Here is a 19126-nt window from a genome sequence, read left to right as displayed (position 1 = left end):
CAGAGCAAATCAAATAGGGACTGAAGTTGCAGAAATGGCTCCTGTTTTACTCAGGCATAATACACAAAATGGCTTCTTATAAACTATGGAAGTAACTGTATACTATCAACCCAATAAATGGACTTCCTACATGTCAAGATACCGTAGGGAATAGCACTATATTTAAGGAGTGCAAAACCACTTATGGGAATCTCTTCAGTGAATTTATCGGAGTGGTTACTTGCCCACATTCTCGAAATATCCTATTTAGATCAATAGGATTAACTCAAAGACCATAAACAGAGGCCCCATACTACTAAAGCAAGTGGAAATACCTAGGATCAATAGGAGTTTAGTATTACTAATCGACAGATAATATTGAATTACTACAACAAAATACAACACTTTTGCTTATTTATACATAATACTTGGACACAAAGTAATTTTACTAGGTATCTTAAAAGGTATCCATAAAACCCAATACTGTTAAATCACTTTTCACCTTCTAAGCTCATCAAAGATGTTAACTACTTAATATTCACAGTCTCCTTCTGGGGAAGATAAGTACCATTTTCCCCACATGGTGAAACAAGCAGCAAAACTGTTTTGTTTGTTTGTTTGTTTTCCCCCAAGACTACTGATGGAACCCTGTATGCAGACCACTAGAGGCTCCCTTAATAATTAGCTCCCCCAACAAGTATTTCGCTCTCTTCCCTCTATTCTCCACATTAACATCTTTATCCTGACACATGAAAATTATGATATCAAATGCATGATGATTTGCTGTGAGCTTAGACATAAGCAAGTATGCCAAACTCAAGGTGATTTTTACAATATGAATTTCATAAACAGCCCTGCATGTACAATAATTACAAAGCAATGGCCTTTTTTCCTCTGGGGCACATGACCAAAATGTGCCTTTTTGATGCATCTCAGGTATTCAGTTTTTAAATCTAACAGATTTAACTCCTAACTTTAAATAATAAAAAAAAAGATTTTCACCAAACTTTTTGAAGTTTGTCAAATGTAAAACTTTTGCATAGAAAGAATTAGAAGATATCCTTTTTTTCTTTTGTATATTACTCTACCTCCATAAAAACATCTTTTGCTGCCCATTATGAAATGAAACAGAGGACAACTTTTGAGCAGGCATGACGTTTCAGAGGTTCTTGCACATCTAGACTTTAGAGGATCTTATGTTCTGTGATTCTTGTTCCTTTTGCATAACTTAGCAACACCTGTTCCCAGGGAATTGTAATTAAGCACACTCATATAGGTCTGATGTGAAAAATTGAGAAAATAATTACTATACTCTGGGACATTTGTTCCATTGAGAAATTCCTACTGTGTCGCTTCTGGATTTATTACTTTTGAACATTCTCCTAATTTTTAGGTATGTCATTAGATCTGTAATTCTGGCATTTATCTTGTAAGCCAATTTTGTGGTTATTGACAGCATCTTAAATACTATAGCTCCAGTGGTGTTGCATCACGATCATATCTACTTTATAAGCATTACGAGGCATATTTCCTCCCCTCCCCCAGAAACACTGGAATTTCAAGTCAAAGTTCCTCAAAATATTCTCTTGTTCCTTCTGATGCAACATTTACTATGATTATTAGCAGTAACTGACCTTGAAGGAAGCATGTACCACACTCAGTTACATCATATAGATTAGACTGGGCCTGGCAAGTTATTTTCAGCATTTTTTCCCCCTTCAGCTAATTTCTAGCTACTTAAGTGTATCCAAAAATACAGACAAAGTCCAGCTTCAAATATGGTTTGAGGATTATTGGCAGCACAGAGAGTCACTTCTGGTATTAGATCCTTCCTATTAGCCAAGTTTCAATAACAGCAATTCCCTTGATTAAACAGTGTTGTCTTTGGAAGGCTTAGGTGGAAAAACAAACAAGGGCTATTTCACAGGAAATTCAGACTAAATAATCAGTCATGCAAATGCTTAAATGATTTTGCAGACTCAGAACACTGAGGACCAACCTGACTTCTAGATGACTCTGGTTACTCAACATCTGCACTGTAAACACGAGGAGAGAGGCACAGATATAAGAACAGAGATTTTTGTTTTTTTTCATTTCAAGAAAACACTGTGAGCATTTCTACCACATAAATAAGCTCCATGCATTCTGACGCTGAGAATTACGCTATGCTATTCCCCATCATAGGAAAACCATTGGCAACAACAACGCAATGATTTATTTGTACTGAAGGACTTAACAAAACAGAATTTATCAGTATTACCATGTTTGTCTAATTCCAACTTAATTCTTAGCATTCTTAAGCCCTGCAAATCAAAAGGGGAAAAAAAGTTTATTTACCTTCCTTCCTGTACTCAGGGTTCAGGTTTTTTTAATACATCATTTTGGAATTCTTCATAACTACCAGAAAAATATAGTGCTGCAATGTTTCTGTATTAAAAAAATCATGCAAGGTCTCTGCTTCTCCAGGTAAAAGAGTGTGCCCATCTCAAAAAGCTAATAGCTTGTATAATAGGAATGAAAACCCACTTGAATATTGAGAGGACATTTCAAATTAACATACAGAATAATTAAAAGTACTTTATTTTACATCCCTTGAAAATCCTCCGCACTGTAAAGGCCTGATCCACCATCTGGGAAGTACTTAGCATCCTCTTCGTTGGAAGCTTTAATTTCAGAAGATTCAGTCTACGGCTCTGGGAAATTCAGATTCTGTATTTCATGAATATTGGGGTAGGATTTGAAAGACAGAACTATTAATTTCAAAACCAAGGCTAACTAATTAATAACATTCAGACTTGACATGGAGGCTACCTTTAAACATCACCTGCCCAAATACAACTGCGACTATTGCAGCATATTTGCTTACCTAGTGGCACTGAAAAACACAAGAAAAATAACAGAATACTGAAATACGAACCAGTGAAAAAATCAGCTGCCTACATCTGACTTAAATTTTAATTGTATATTAAGACTGTAATACTTCTTAATGAGTTACATTAGTTGATGTGGTAAGTGGCATTATAAACACTTCTAAAGCACTTGTGTAATGTATTTGAGTTATGTGAGCCAAGGAGTATTTCAGTATTTTAAACAATAACTAATAATAATGTGTCAAACTCACAAAGTTCCTAGAAGGTGAAAAAGGATAAGGTCAAAGATCTTATCCCTCTATCCCTCATTAATTAGCATGGAATACTCAGTAGAAGTGCATATGCAGTTACACATGCAGGACTTTGTTATACTAATTACTATGAACTGCAGGAGACTTTAGAGTCACCTCTGTAGCTTCACTTCCTTTCAGCAATGAATTTATTAATATTTTAAAGTACTTTGTTTTCATCAAGGGACCTTTTATATGAAATAGGAAGCAATATATCATAACATTGAGATATTCTGACTATTAAAACAAAGTAAAAATAAGTAGTAAAGAAAATAATTGAACTGGAACCAAAGATGATGTACATTAAATCTTTTGTAGCTGTTAAATTTTCATAGTATTAAGTATTATAAAATTAGTTTTTAGAATCTGCCTTGCAATGCAACCACCACATTGCCATTAAACATTAAAACTAGTCAAAACTAGTCACTGAAAGGTCCTTTTGGATTATTTGCAAGAGTGGATACTGCATTTGATTCACAATCACAGATTTACAGGTAGGTACAACTTTACACAATCCTGTAATCTCCCTGCTATATCTACTAGTTAATAAACAGCAATTAAAATCCTGGAAACCTGTAGTTCTTTGTTTCTTCCAATAATGAAGATGAAAAATGAAAACAAAAAATGAAAACATAGAAATAATGAGGGCAAAAAAGTGCTTAATCTTATTCTTCCTGCATGTGTGTTACAGAAGTCATTTAGTATCTATTTTAGAATAAGAAAAAAGAAAAAAAAATTAGTTTCTTTCAAATCTGCTTTCAAGTTTTGTTCATTAAAAAGATTTTCTGTTTTGATATATGATATCCTCTCTTCATAACAATAGATGCCTCTGAAATGATTAGTGGCATTTTTTCATTAGTGAGATGCACTTATAATCAAAGTAGTAAATAATACTAGTCAGATTGCATTTCATAAGAGAACGTCTGGGTATTAGCCTGTTTGCAAAATCTTTTCATTTACAGTGCACAAATCACAATGTTAGATTAAATATCAAACATCACATTCCCAACCTTTAGAATTCTTAACTGTATGCATTTCAGAGAATTTGGTAGTAATAACCAAAATCTATAGATGGTGAGTAACGCACATCGATGAACCAGTCCCCCATCTGTGGTGATAACTGGGTGACTGAGACGAGATCTGAAAACCAACAAGGGGGAGCAAATACATCCCCTATAACAGCAGAACCCTTTAGAGACCCAGCTTCCATTTGAAGTATCATGAGAGCCTTTGAAATATTTGCCAATTAGTAATTTCTAAAAGTACCTTCTGATGAAGAGGAGAAGCCAGAATAATTTTAAACTCATGGGTTTATAGCCTTTGATTTAATTGGAGGTGCTAGACCTCAGGAGCAGTGTGGAAGGGAAAGGAGATCTTTGTCTTATCATCACAGTATGTAAAGAATTCAAGCAGGGCACATATTGCCAAGCGCAACCTAAGGGATGCAGGTAAAGGAAAGAAGTGATGTAGGACTGTCTTTTCTTCATGTGACCATGTATATTCACCACAGTCAAAAAACTAGAGGGATAGGAGGGGAAAATTGTAAGTAGTGTCCTCCTGGTATGTTATTTCTCCTAACTCAGCTACATCAATTCTTGGGTGTAAAATGTTAACATGGAAAATTGGGAATTATAGCTTTATTTGTCACTTAAATTTAGGCAATATTTTCACAAGAGGAGAATGTTGAAGGATGAACACTCTTTTTCAAAGGAAAATTTGAACTTGAATATTCCCTACAAAAAGCTAAAAGCTAACAGAATTGTACCAGTGTTTAATTCCTGATCACATTAATTATCAGCTGCATGAAGGAAGGAGCAAGGGGACAGCAAGTTTTTGCTTTTGGTTTAGGGATAAATCAATTAACCATGTTTTTCTTTCATTAAATTGTATATAGTTAATTTTGGATTTTGTACATTAATAGACATCTTTTATCTTAATTTTATTTGTGTTAAGAAAGATTTCATGGATATTGAATAACATCAGGGCATTCCAGCACAGTGGAATTTGTAAATCCTGGATACTACAGTGCTTTGCATTAAGCAAAACACTGGCACCTATTTTTGTGGAATAGTCAGAAAATATCAAACTGTTAACTCCCCTTAATATGCTTTAGCTGGCAATTATACAGTCTGTGAAGACACATCTTCAAGAGCCAGTGTTAGCCAGGAAAACTTCTTAACACATGGCAGATTAAAGTAGTACCAAGATAGCTGCTAAAAACTGCTTTAGCTGAATTTAGAGAAATGAAAATTATTCTCCCTGATCGACTTTATCAACTCTACCAAGGGGATCAGTTATTGGTGGGAAAGCAGCAAGGTACAAATAAAGTACCAGAATCATTGTCTTTGCCGTTAGCAATCATCAGAATTAGCTAATAATAATGTAGCTATTTTTTGGTCTCATATATTGAAGTTACAGAAAAGGTTTAATAACATCCCTTAGAGAAGAGCTTTTCTCTTTCAGCACTCCAAGGAGTCTGGGAATCTGGAATAATACATAGCCCCTATGTATATTACAATGGTCCAACCTTACATACTTGTAAGCTGAAGAGGAATTTACTGAAACAGAACCACAGCTAGAGTTAATCCATATAGCTATATTGAATTAAACAGAACGATACTTATTTATGTAAAGTGAGAATTTAATCTATGATTTAACGTAGGTTAGGACATCAGTACACAACAGAGAATACTGTTTATGTCTTGCTAGGTCCTGCATGGCAGTACTTCAGCTCACCTTAGAACTTGAAACAATTCTCACCTTAGAACCTGAAACAATTTTTCTCAACTATTCTGCAAGATGCAGAATGAGCTCAAAACCTCAAAGTTGACAGTTGATAAATAATTTTAAACTAAAAATATTCAACAAAAATTAAGAACTATAGAATTGCTTACCCATATACCAGGTGATGCTATATTGGTGCACAGGTTACTAAATACATGTATTAGTCTGGTTTAAGGTCTGGTGCAAAGACAGAAATGAAGAACTGTTCAGGATAAGTCAGTTATCTGCAAATACTAAAGGAGTGCTAAGAGATAATTCTGTAAGGAAAAAGAGTGCTTTTAGCTTGAAGCATAACAGACATCAAAAGAACGTAGAGGTTTAAAAAGTAACACTCTAGACACAGTAGGGAACTAGGAACAGGGAAAGCAAGGAAAGACATACAATTTACTAAGGTTAACTGCAAGCAAGTCTGTTCAGCTAGAAATTACAGAGTAGCAAGACCTTTAGAAAAATAAGTGTGTGGAGTATTTTTAAATGTGTTTTTCCTCTTAAAAGGCCTTGTCTATCCTTAATATAAACACTGTTATTTCAAAAGGCTTGTCTGATTGTTACATATGCTAGTGCCCACAGCCAAGAAAAGAATCACAAGCACTAAAGGCCGTCAGACCTGCTGAACAAAAATGGTTGCTACATCACAGTACTGTCTCCAGTTGAAAATATTACATGAGAAATAAAGGTTCATGTCTAAAAACCTCTACAGAAGCATTCAGAGACATGCAGAAGGAGACAAAAGCACAGCTAACCCTGTAGCTGGGAAATCTTACATTGCAAGAAATAAAATCTTATTATAAGAAACCCCAAAACCTAGTACTGGTGAACACTTTCAAAAACTCAAAACCAGCTGTAGATATTTGAGATGGAAATGTCATTTTTATTGTTTTCTGTATAAAAATATTTATGAATAAACATTTACCTTTTTGATTTCACATAGCACAACTTGTGACTCCCTACTCTTATGTATCTTTAAAAATATACACCTAAAGGTAAAAAAAAAAATCATTGAAGATGGTAACAGAAGAAAGGAGCATGTCAGCTCTAAGTTTTTCAACTATCCTCCAGAGACAGTAAGTATCTGGCGATCATCTCAAGTAAACAGAGAACTTGGCAATATTTCCTCGTTGTGTGGTTGTCTAAATAAAGAGGTAATGTGATGTTTTGGTCTGAACACAAGTAATGAAATCCAGAAGGGAGCACAAGTTTAGAATTTCAAGTCCGTTTCTCTCAGTTTTTTTAAGACAGCCCACAGGGATTGCTTTAAACCTCACACAACCACTTTTACCAAGTCCTGTAGCTCTTTGCTGGTATGAAGAATGCATTACCTAAGGACGATCACAATAAGTAGTTCTGCTATGAAAAATTTAGAACCCTCACTGAAATATGATAGACTTTCTAAAAACTTTTCAAGATCCTGCAGCTCTTTAAAGCTACACAGGATTGATAACTTTGAATGTCACTACTGACACCTGAATACTGTCCAGTTGAGCTTGCACTACAAACTGCAAAAGGCGCTGTGCTGGTTTTGGCTGGGTAACGTTAATTTTCTTTATAGTAGCTGGTATGGGGCTATGTTTTGGATTTGAGCTGAAAACAGCGTTGATAATACAGGGATGTTTTCATTATTGCTGAGCAGTGCTTACACAGAGCCAAGGCCTTTTCTATTTCTCTCACTGCCCCGCCAGCGAGGAGGCTGGGGGTGGACAAGAAGTTGGGAGGGGACACAGCTGGGACAGCTGACCCAACTGACCCAAGGGATATTCCAGACCATATGACATCATGCTCAGCATATAAGGTTGGGGGAAGAAGAAGGAAGGGGGGTGTATTGGGTTTGTGTGGCAAGGTTTTCGTTGCGGGGAGGGTTACAGGGATGGCTTCAGTGAGAAGCTGCTGGAAGCTTCCCCTATGTCCGACAGAGCCAATACTAGCTGGCTCCAAGACGGACCCGCCACCGGCCAAGGCCGAGCCAATCAGCGATAGTGGTAGCGCCTCTAGGATAACATATTTAAGAAGGAAAAAGAGTTGCAGCAGGCACAGAAATTGCAGCCTGAGAGAGGAGTGAGAACATGTGAAAGAAACAACCCTGCAGGCACCCAGGTCAGTGAAGAAGGAGGGGGAGGAGGTGCTCCTGGCGCCAGAGCAGAGATTCCCCTGCAGCCCGTGGGGAAGACCATGGTGAGGCAGGCTGTCCCCCTGCAGCCCACGGAGGTCCACGGTGGAGCAGATATCCACCTGCAGCCTGGGGAGGACCCCACGCTGGAGCAGGTGGGTGCCCGAAGGAGGCTGTGACCTCGTGGGAAGCCCATGCTGGAGCAGGCTCCTGGCAGGACCTGCAGATCTGTGGAGAGAGGAGCCCACAGAGCAGGTTTTCTGGCAGGACTTGTGACCCTGTGGGGGACCCACGCTGGGGCAGTGTGCTCCTGAAGGACTGCACGCCATGGAAGGCGGACCCATGCCGGAGCAGTTCATGAAGAACTGCAGCCCGTGGGAAGGACCCATGCTGGAGAAGTTCGTGGAGGACTGTCTCCCGTGGGAGGGACCCCACACTGGAGCAGGGGGAGAGTGTGAGGAGTCCTGCCCCTGAAGAGGATGAAGCGGCAGAGATAACGTGTGATGAACTGACCGTAAACCTCATTCCCTGTACCCCTACGCTGCTGGGGGAGCGTAGGTAGAGAATCCAGGAGTGAAGTTGTGCCCAGGAAGAAGGGAGGGGTGGAGGGAAGGTGTTTTGAGATTTGGTTTTATTTCTCATTACCCTACTCTGGTTGATTGGTAATAAATTGAGTTAATTTTGCCCAAGTTGAGCCTGTTTTGCCCGTGACGGTAATAGGTGAGCGATCTCTCCTGTCCTTACCTCGACCCACAAGCCCTTTGTTATATTTTCTCTCCCCTGTCCACCCGAGGAGGGGGAGTGATAGAATGGCTTTGGTGGGCACCTGGCGTCCAGCCAAGGTCAACCCACCACAGGGGGGAAGTTCAGAGTTACGGCGTTTGTCTTCCCAAGTCACCGTTAGGTGTGATTGAGCCCTGCTTTCCTGGGGATGGCTGAACACCTGCCTGCCAATGGGAAGTAGTAAACAAATTCCTTGTTTTGCTTTGCTTGTGTGCATGGGGCTTTTGCTTTACTTATTAAACTGTCCTTATCTCAACCCACAAGATTTCTCACTTTTCCTCTTCCAAGTCTCTCCCCCATCCCATTGGTGGGGAGTGAGCAAGCGGCTGTCTGGGGCTTAAGGATAAACCACGACAGGTACTCTCATGCATAATCTTTTGGGCTAATGACATATATTTTTGTTATACACTAGCTTTCTTTTTTATCAGAGCAAACATTCAGAGATTGATCTCCTTTTCCCTTCTAAAGTACTGCAGAAAAACACTTCAAAAAGCAAATAATTAGCTCTGCGAAAGCATCAGCTTTGCTGCTGTCCAGTCTTTCTATGGCTGGTTTGCTTCTCCATGTTAAAAAAGATAGTATATTCAACTCTAACGCCTTATACCTATTTGGTTTATTTGATGGCGGGCACCTGTGTGCAGTGCACAGAGATGAAAGAATCCTTGTCTTTATAGGGCTAGAGGATTTGTAAGACCTTGAGGTTCATTAATCTTGTTGATCCCAACTGTCACATTTTCAGGACTAAGTCATACCTAGACTGCTGGAGATGCTATTTAAGTGGTTAGTATAAAAATACATACCTGGTTTATTTTGTACATTATTTATGATTACAATGTTCTTTTCTATTATCTCTTCTACTCACTAAGTAAATACTGGAAAACTATTGTTAAAATAAAAACTTTAATATGATGTGATTCACCACTATATAGTTGGAAAAATATCATTTTTAGTATCTGAGACATATTCTAATTTTAACTCCATAAAATTTAACTTTGTAAGGTAAAGACCAAAGAAAAAGGCACTTCAAAACATAGTATTTCACAAAATGATCGGAACATTACTAATTTTTACTCTTCTAATCTGCAAACTTATGAGACATATATCAAGGCATTTCTTAGGAACCCATGAGAAAAGAGTCACTAGAGGAGAACTGTAGGTAATGGGAACAATAATACCTGCACTAAAAATTCCTTTGCCTTTCAAAAGGAAGATCAAAGGAAAACTTTAATCAAAATGAAAAGTTTTTTTCTGTTCTTTTATAAGTAGCATGATCCAGGGCTTCAGTTAGTTAGGTGTTTTCATTTAAGGTTAAGGTAGCTCATGAATATAAGAATTCCATACAGTTATTCTGAACTAATGTAATTTTTTTTTTCAATTGTTTTTTCCTGTGATATTAGAGAATGTATGCTGCTGACTACTAGCTTTCTAACTAGAATGAAAAATAGTAGGAATAAAACCTTGTCTTATTTTACATTTGCAAATGAATAAGGATATATGAACTGTCACAGAAAACTAATGTTCAAGAAACTTGATTCTAAACTTGATGCTCAGTGCATCATCATGACTGTACAGGTAAGTCAAAGTACAAGGAACTGAAAAATTTCAATCCTTCTACTGGCTATTTTACAAAATCCCTCTGTTGGTAATTCACCAAATTCTTTATTTCACAGATTATCTACCTTTTAGAAGAAAATGGTACCATACTAATCCATACTGGGCCTAATACATTACCATTAAAAAGTGGTCAGTACATACTGAAGGTGCTTACTAGTAATTTTATACAGAGGAAATTGTAGCATTATTTACTAATAATGTTTCTCAACAATTCCTTGTTACCAGACTGTTTTCAGTATGTCAACCTTACAAAAATTAATGAACAGTACTGAAGTTTTCCATGTCATGGACTTAATGAAGATTTATTTTCATCAGAGTAACTTCAGAAAATGGTTCAACAGCTTATGAATAAGTAGAAAAAATACATTATTTCTTGTCATGGTTTAACCCCAGCCAGCGACCAAGCACCACGCAGCCGCTCACTCACTTCCCCCCCAGCCAGTGGGATGGGGGAGAGAATTGGGAAAAGAAGTAAAACTCATGGGTTGAGATAGGAATGGTTTAACAGAACAGAAAAGAAGAAACTAATAATGATAATACTAATAAAATGACAATAGTAATACTAAAAGGATTGGAATATACAAGTGATGCGCAGTGCAATTGCTCACCACCCGCCGACCGACACCCAGCCAGTCCCCCGAGCCGCGATTCCCCGCCCCCCCTTCCCAGTTCCTATACTAGATGGGACGTCCCATGGTATGGAATACCCCGTTGGCCAGTTTGGGTCAGCTGCCTTGGCTGTGTCCTGTGCCAACTTCTTGTGCCCCTCCAGCTTTCTCGCTGGCTGGGCATGAGAAGCTGAAAAATCCTTGACTTTAGACTAAACATTACTTAGCAACAACTGAAAACATCAGTGTTATCAACATTCTTCTCATACCTAACTCAGAAACATAGCACCGTACCAGCTACTAGGAAGACAATTAACCCTATCCCAGCTGAAACCAGGACATTTCTTTGAGAAAAAAACCCAATTCTTAGCATCTTTGCTTTGGGAAAAAAAGAAAAAGGAAAAAATCCTCTTGAGAGCCTTTGATTCACAAGAGAGAATTGAAATTTGACAGATGTGGGTGAGGCTTGTGTCAGAGGTTTGGTTTTTGTCATTCCTGTGGCAGTCTTTTCAACGTAGTTTGCATAAGTTCCCTAGAGATGGAGATTTTAGCAGCCAAATTCTTTGGAGCTTCCCTTCACTCTTTTTACTTTATATGCTTTGTGTTTGCAGCTTTAGTGAATATTCACAAAACCCCTTCTCAAGACAAGCATTTCACAAATCCAGTCTATAGCGAAGCTACATTGTGCCATTATATAGTTAATAAAACAAAGAATAATGTTTGGATTTACCTGAATAGAAGGTCACAATTAGGTTATTACAGTGTCATTTGTGCTCATCCTTGAGAACTTCTAAAGTGAAAATTCAAACTACTAGTAGGACTCAGCTGGATCAGGAGATTTCAGGGAGCCAGACAGAAGATGCTGCACTTACCTAACATATATATGTGTGGTGTCCATGCCTTTCATTCACAGGCCATCACTTCAAACGGAATTTAGTGACAGCTACATACATATGTCTACAGATTTATTGCCCCACCACACATAAAAATGCTCTCTATACACACACACTTAAATTCAAGAAAGAAAATGTGAACAGGAGAAGAAAAAGGGGGAACAGAAAATTGAAAAACAGTTTTGATTAATATAAGTAAACTTCCAGTAAAGATAACACTTCCATTGAAAGCCTGTATCTACCTTTACTTCAGATACTGGCAACACAAAAATTAATGTTATATTAGAAGTTTTGTTTTTCTTATTTTAAACATTCCTTTATAAAATATTATCACTTAAATTAAATTTAAAACTCTTCTAAGGAAATTCTTTCTTTCTACTTTTGCACAAGCATGTAACAGTGCAGGACTACATCTGAGCACTATCAATATAAATTCTTCATAATCATTGCAATTTTTTCAGTAACATAACTGAGAGCATATTAGGCCTACACAGAGGTGAGGGTGAAAAGCAAGAATAGGTCAGTTACTGAGATTGTTCTGCCAAAGACTACTGTAATTTCATGGAAATATTTGCACTGCTATGATGTAAAAATCAAACAAATACACCAGTCACCCTCTTATCAAATCCTTTGTTATCATCATCACATCATTTTGTGGCAACACACAGGAACAGATGGGGAAACATATGACATGCATTATCAGATCCCTATCCTGCTGGTAGCAGCCATCCATTTAAGCCATCATTGAAAAATCTGTTTATTTTGCATTTATCTTTTATACAAGTCTGGGGTTGCATGATCAACTACCTTTTCTTTGGAAGAAAGAATATACAAATGGGAACTATGCACATATCTGTATGAAACTAACTCTTCAGCTCCAATTCCTGACTATTTGACTACAAAACACCAAAATAATCGTGGCTTCATGCATTCCTCTCATATATTATTATTCTATGTATTCTGTACCCTTGGGGTGTAGAAAATACTACTTAAATTTCTAGGACCTTTAGAATATGAGTAACTCTTAAGCATCTCAAACAAATTTGTTTGTGTAGCTGATACTGAGTCACATTAGTGAAACTAATAAGCTTAAACAAGGACTTTTTATATTAAACTGAATGCAAATCTGCATAATTCATGTTCAGATACTCAGATGCAATTTGCACTTTGAAAAAAACAAACAGTAAATTAATCATATAATTTTAGAACCAACTGAAATGTAAAACTGCAATTTACAGAATAAAAGTGAATATTTTAGCAGTACAAAAATACATTAATTGGCAACTCCAATGAAATTGAGTTTTACTAGAGTTAGAAAGACAACAAACTTTCATGAACTGAATTGAGCTGTACATCAGTTACAAAAGCCCAGCAACAAGGTACATTTGAAATGATTTAAACTCTCAGCAAAGCATGATTTCCACAAAGGATGTAGTATAGTTCAAAAGGTAACGAATGCAACATTAATTCTGAGGTTACATTGAAACCATCTATCTATTTCAAAACTCTTCCTCACCTTGACTTCACAAGATACTAGATTATCAAATTACAAGAGAGAATTAAGCTAGCTGGCATGTATTTGGACCTGTATAATGAAATGCTTTCCTATTCTAACCGTGGTTGAGGTCATGCCCACAGAAGGACACTTGCAAGAGAAGATAAAAGAAACTTACTTCTGAACACAGATGCATCAGCCAACAGCTGAGACACTGGCAAAGTAAATCAGCTCAAAATGCCTCTCTTTTGCATCCCATTCTAAACCCCACTATCTTTCTCAAAAGAAATAACATCATGGAAAAATTAACATTTTTTTGTAGAGTAAAAGGTTGCCATGCCAGAGTCCAGAACATGTAGAAGCCCTTCTGTTCAAAGACGTTTTAATGGTTCATCTCCCCTTGGAACTCCAAGAAGCTGCCTTCCACAAGAATAAGGTGTAACCCATGCCTTTATCTTGCCATAAAACATGAGTTTATATTTACCAAAATATAAGGTACTGTTCTGAGACAGACCTTCTTTGACACACTATTCCCCCACTCCAAACAGAGTGGAGGGCAATATATAATCAATACTATGGAAAAAAAACCCCAACCCAAAACCCCACGCCACACTTTATGCTGAAATTGGCACACTTCTTTTTGTAGCAAAACATACAGAAAAAAACTAATGATTTTATGCTCAAGCCTTACATTCCTTAACATTTGATAGGATGTGAAGGAAACAACGTCCGCCTCAATACTAAGAGTCACCTTGCTATATTATTAATCTACCTCAGACCACAAGTTCCTAAAACTGCCTTTTCAGCGAGTATTGAAATGCCATTAACCACAAGAACCCTAAGTGAATGGAAATCTAAATCTAATTTTCTAGGAGGCTTCATTTATAGAATAAAATTTACCATGTTACATTAAGTTATGTTATTGCTTTAAAAATGACACCACTCATGAGGAAAAGGCCTAGGGCCAATCCATTGCTAGGAGTTTCAGCTATTGTACATTTTCTAGATAGCATCTGACATTACTGTATCACTTGGTGCCAAAGCTGTAAAATCAGAGCTAAAGAAAACATTTACAAAAATTACGTTTGCTGTGCTTTCCAGAGAGCATATCAGAGCGCAGGCTAAAGTGCAGTGCTTTCTGTAACTTGGACTCTGCATCCACATTGCCACCTGCAAAAAGCCTGCTAACTCAGGATGAGCACGCCTAGGTGGCCCGAGGACAAGCCTGCCATCGCCACTCCAGCCACGCTGCAAGGCAGGGAGACACAGGGCGAGGAGACGGGGCAACGCATGCTCGTTCTTTCCCCCTTAGTGCACTCCACGGCTCACCTGAATGAGATGTGAGCTCAAGCCCGAGAAGGAATCCTATGCCTCTACTCAGAAAGTAACCCAATGAACACCACAATACAAATAAAGATTATTAGCTGAGCACCACCATTAACTACTACAGTTAAGGAACAGCTCAAAAAGACTGAATGTAAAATGTTGAAAATACAGCAGAGGATGCATGCTGGTTTCAGAAAATACATTGTCAGCCATGTGCACTCCTTTCTAGCAGTTAACGTCACCAACCATTATCTTTTGTCACTTTCCTTCAGTATAAGGACTGTAATAAGGACTGACACTTACAAAACCAGATTTAAAGCCATGTTGAGACAATCCCAGTTTGTCATTATATTACCAGGTATGTTAATGTAATAGGATTCAAACTGCAGAACATAAAGGAATTTTTGTGTCTGAGCACGTCATCTCAAAACAGTCAAAACTATCTGACTTAGATTAGTGAGGCTGGTTGTTTTTAGGAAAAATTGGTGGTTTGGGAAAGAAATTATTTGTTTTGAAATATTTTTAATCTATGGTTGGATTTAGATCCTCTTTTATTAAACATATTCCTTTAAGAATCAGAACTGTAGCTTCCAAGCACCTGGTATTTCACGTGTGAAATCTGTAACTTCTTGTATAGTGGACATCTACTCTTTTCTCTTTTATATTCAAGTAATAACAGCAATTAAGTACTGATTCTTGCCAGTACTTTCTGAATTAATGCAATTAAGTGCGAGTCTAAAACTCTAGTCACACAGACACAATACAATTGCCTTCTCATGAAACTGTAATGAATAAAATCAAACAGCAGGAATTCCACTGGAAACAATGAATAGTAGCAATCTACTTCATCTTATATTACACTGACTGCTTCATATAATTTCATTTCATTTCTACATAAAATAGAGAATTCTATTGTCTGCTCTGCTGCCATTTCTCTTGATATTTGAAATATATTTAATTATACAAGGTCACATCTGAAGAGATAAAGCTCTCTGGAGAGAAAGAAATTGAACTTTTCCATATCAGATCACTTCTCTCTCCAGAAATGAATTCTTTATTACCCCAAAATTACATGGTATTATCCTGAAATGACATGATATGTCTTATTTTTCATCTAGCACATTCCTGGAATTAGGCTGGAGTATAAAAGAAAACTAATGGTTCTGAGAATTGGCTGCTCCAAAGGGTTCACTCTTTCATTACTCACTCTTGATAATTGGCAGTCCACAGCAGGAGAAGCAGGAAGAAATATGCCACTTGCATTTAGAGATGGGAGTTATGGCCTTTTCTTTATGATGTTGCATAAAAAATTATGGCAAATTATAACAGCTGTTATGGATGTGTTAAACCTGCCAAAGGTCTGTTTGTGCTAAAAGATTTTTTTTCCCCCAAATTCTAAATTTAGAGTTCTTCAGTCCTTCAAAGGCCTAAAAAGAGTGTTTCCAATGGGGTGGCACAAATGGAAAGTGTAATTAATGGGAAGACAAATGTCACTGAAGATAAAGAGAGGGTCAAAAATTTCTGAAAATTCCTTTTTATCCCCATATTAAGTACATTTGAAATAACAGACACATTTCACAGCTATGTATTTTAGTCATCAGTACAGTTCCTTAAATGTTATACTGTTTGGATTGTATCTAATACCCACAAAATGTGTAAATATAATAAAACACCTATTCCATTTTTTCTCTAGAATTTTTTTGGATCTACTTACTATGGTTTTATAAGGAAGCAATTGTGTTACAGGGAATTTTATCATTATTTTTAATGACATCTATTTGAACTACAGACACCACCCCCAATAACAATCTATACAGAATAGAATTGCTTATGATTGCTACAGTTTTCCAAATTTATTTGGCCCGCTTTCCAAAGATAGGAGATAAAAAGTTCCAGAACAGCAAATGCTCTGGAAATACACTAAATATTTGGAAATACACAAAATATTATCTATACAGATGTATACGTACAAATCTTGTAAAGTGGATCCTGGAACCTCCTCTAGTAACTACTTCTACCAGGTTAACCCCAGTTATAAGAATGACTAGCTTCTCAAAGCTGTTCAAACATAACATTTCTATATTACAAAGGCTGTTCAAATCTTAACAGGCAGTTTAAATTGAAAAAGACAAGTCAGTTTGTACCTGACTTCCTGAGACACTTAAAAACTCAATTTTCTGGATAAAATCCAGACTTACTTCATCCTGTTTGTACAAACAAGTGATAAGGAAGCTGTAAAATTTGCATTTTGGAAAGCAGTAAAGGAAAGAGACTTTCTAGAGTGTTCAGTGCCCCAGTGATGTATGGTCCATATACCTGTTGTGCTGCTGTAGAGAGACTTGGTACCATAAAAGCTACAGAGCTCATGCTGTTTGATACCATGCAGGCTAGCTTTAACTGAGCCCATGGTTACCTTCTGCATCTTGATGCTTTTGCAGCCTTTTAGGAGGCACTCTTAGGACAACCTACAGTATTCTTCATAAAGTATTGTTTTTGTTGGTGTTAACAGTTCAACATTTTTATATCTGCTATGGGTTTAAAATTAACCATTAACAAGTAGCGACAGCTGCAGGAAAAATGCATTTGCAGATCCAAGGTGCTACAAATATCATATTGAAAGTACAAAGGAAATAAGGAACTGCAACTAAAGGGAGAACAGTTTTTTCAGCCTGGGCACTAGATTACAATGCTCTCCTTTCAGATTGCTCGCGCTTTCTAAAGATACACAGAACTTGCAAGATCAAAAGAAAGTTTCATGAAAGTTGTAGTTGCGAACTATAAAAGCCTGTGTTCTGCCAACTAGTTCAGGATAGCATGCACTGTCACAGCACACATACACAGCACAACACTGTCATATTATTAACATTTTCTACATTCATTAAACTTTAATTAGACTTTATTTAAACTTTCATTAGACTTCAATAAATAGTTGGAAATCCTGTTTCCATTAATATATCATTCAAAAACCAGACTTCCCAAGTCTTGAAATAGAACAAGAGGGCTACTCTTTGATATGTCTTTTTTACAAAGCTTTCAAGGCATTATGCTGTGTAGAAGTTTGTGTTCAGGTGCTTCATAATTTATTACTGTTTCTTATTTATATTTGCCTCTTTAGCAAAGCTAAGCAAAAGAACAAAAAAAAAAAAGAAAAAAGAAAAAAGAAGAGAGATGTAGGGATAATTACAGAATGACTTCTTTGAACCACTTCAAAACTGTTTAGCAAAGCTAAAATGTTAAAATATATGCAATCCTAAAATCTAAGAATGGGTCAGAATTGTTTTGATTTCCCAGAGTAAACTATGATACAAGGTTAAGTGAAAGTGGTTTTGAAATCGCTTCTGATCTCTTTTTTTTTTTATTTTCTATTATTACACTGTTGAAGTGTTTCAATGAAAGCGACAATTCTTCACAGAAGAAATGACTGATTCTCAGAAAACCTTATTTTCTAAAGGGAAAACATTTCAATAAAAAATTATGAAGACTTTCTATATTATTTTCACAGCAGAAATTATTTTCCTTCCCTTGGCAAACGAATGCCAAAATTAAATTAACAACTTTGCCGTAGAATCTGTAAATGTCAGTCAAAAATATGATCTGAAAGACAAACAGAAAACTCTAGAGGCAAGAACAGTCTTTCTGTTTTGATAATGATTAACATGTTCTGCATACAACTACAGTATGAACAAAAAGTAGCAATAAATAAATGACAAATGATCTCAACGTTTAACCTTGGCATTGTGGAAATTATGTGGTTTTTTTTTTTTTAATTTAAAGTTTCAAATTCTCGACAGTTTTCACAACTAATATCAGATGTACATGTTAAGATCATATACAGATAATAAGACTGGAAAAAATACTGGTGCAGTAATTTATATTTCAATAATTAGAAAGTGATAATGAAGTTTTATCTAATTTTTTTTTCTATTTTTTCTACTACTCCTTTATGGGCTTTTAATACACCATTAGCTCAGCTTCCTTTATGTCCAGTCTAACTCCACTCCCTGGCAGATAATTTTGGTTTGTATTCTTTGAATTTGTTAAGCCTACAACTCCAGCTGTATTGTTTTCTTGAAGTCCTTTGCATTAGACCAAAAGGAAAAATGACCAAAAAAAGTCAATATCTTTATTTCACAGAAGTGAAATAATGTCCCACATTTCATGGAACTGGAAAGGGACCAGACTTTTAAAGACTAACTTGTCTGCGATTCCTGTTGTGACAAAGAAAGGGAGAAGGTGGCAATGAAAGACTGAGAAAACACACTACATATGAACTTCTTTTTACCTTTTAAAGAACAGGTATTTTTGATTACTTGGATAGTCTAAAATTCCATTTTGGATTATTTAATTAATGTCTTTTCACCAAGAAGAGAGAGGCTCAAA

At 36.7% G+C, this 19126-nt stretch overlaps 1 protein-coding gene across 1 annotated transcript in view; it reads right to left on the bottom strand.

Annotated features, from left to right (window-relative positions):
* Window positions 1-19126, bottom strand: part of GALNTL6 (polypeptide N-acetylgalactosaminyltransferase like 6) — a 515167-nt gene that overhangs the window by 189382 nt on the left and 306659 nt on the right. The gene's annotated exons all lie outside the window — the stretch shown is intronic.

The sequence above is a fragment of the Harpia harpyja genome, chromosome 2 (assembly GCF_026419915.1).
Source record: "Harpia harpyja isolate bHarHar1 chromosome 2, bHarHar1 primary haplotype, whole genome shotgun sequence".
NCBI classification, from domain to species: domain Eukaryota; kingdom Metazoa; phylum Chordata; class Aves; order Accipitriformes; family Accipitridae; genus Harpia; species Harpia harpyja.
This window is presented reverse-complemented; position numbering and strand designations above follow the sequence as displayed.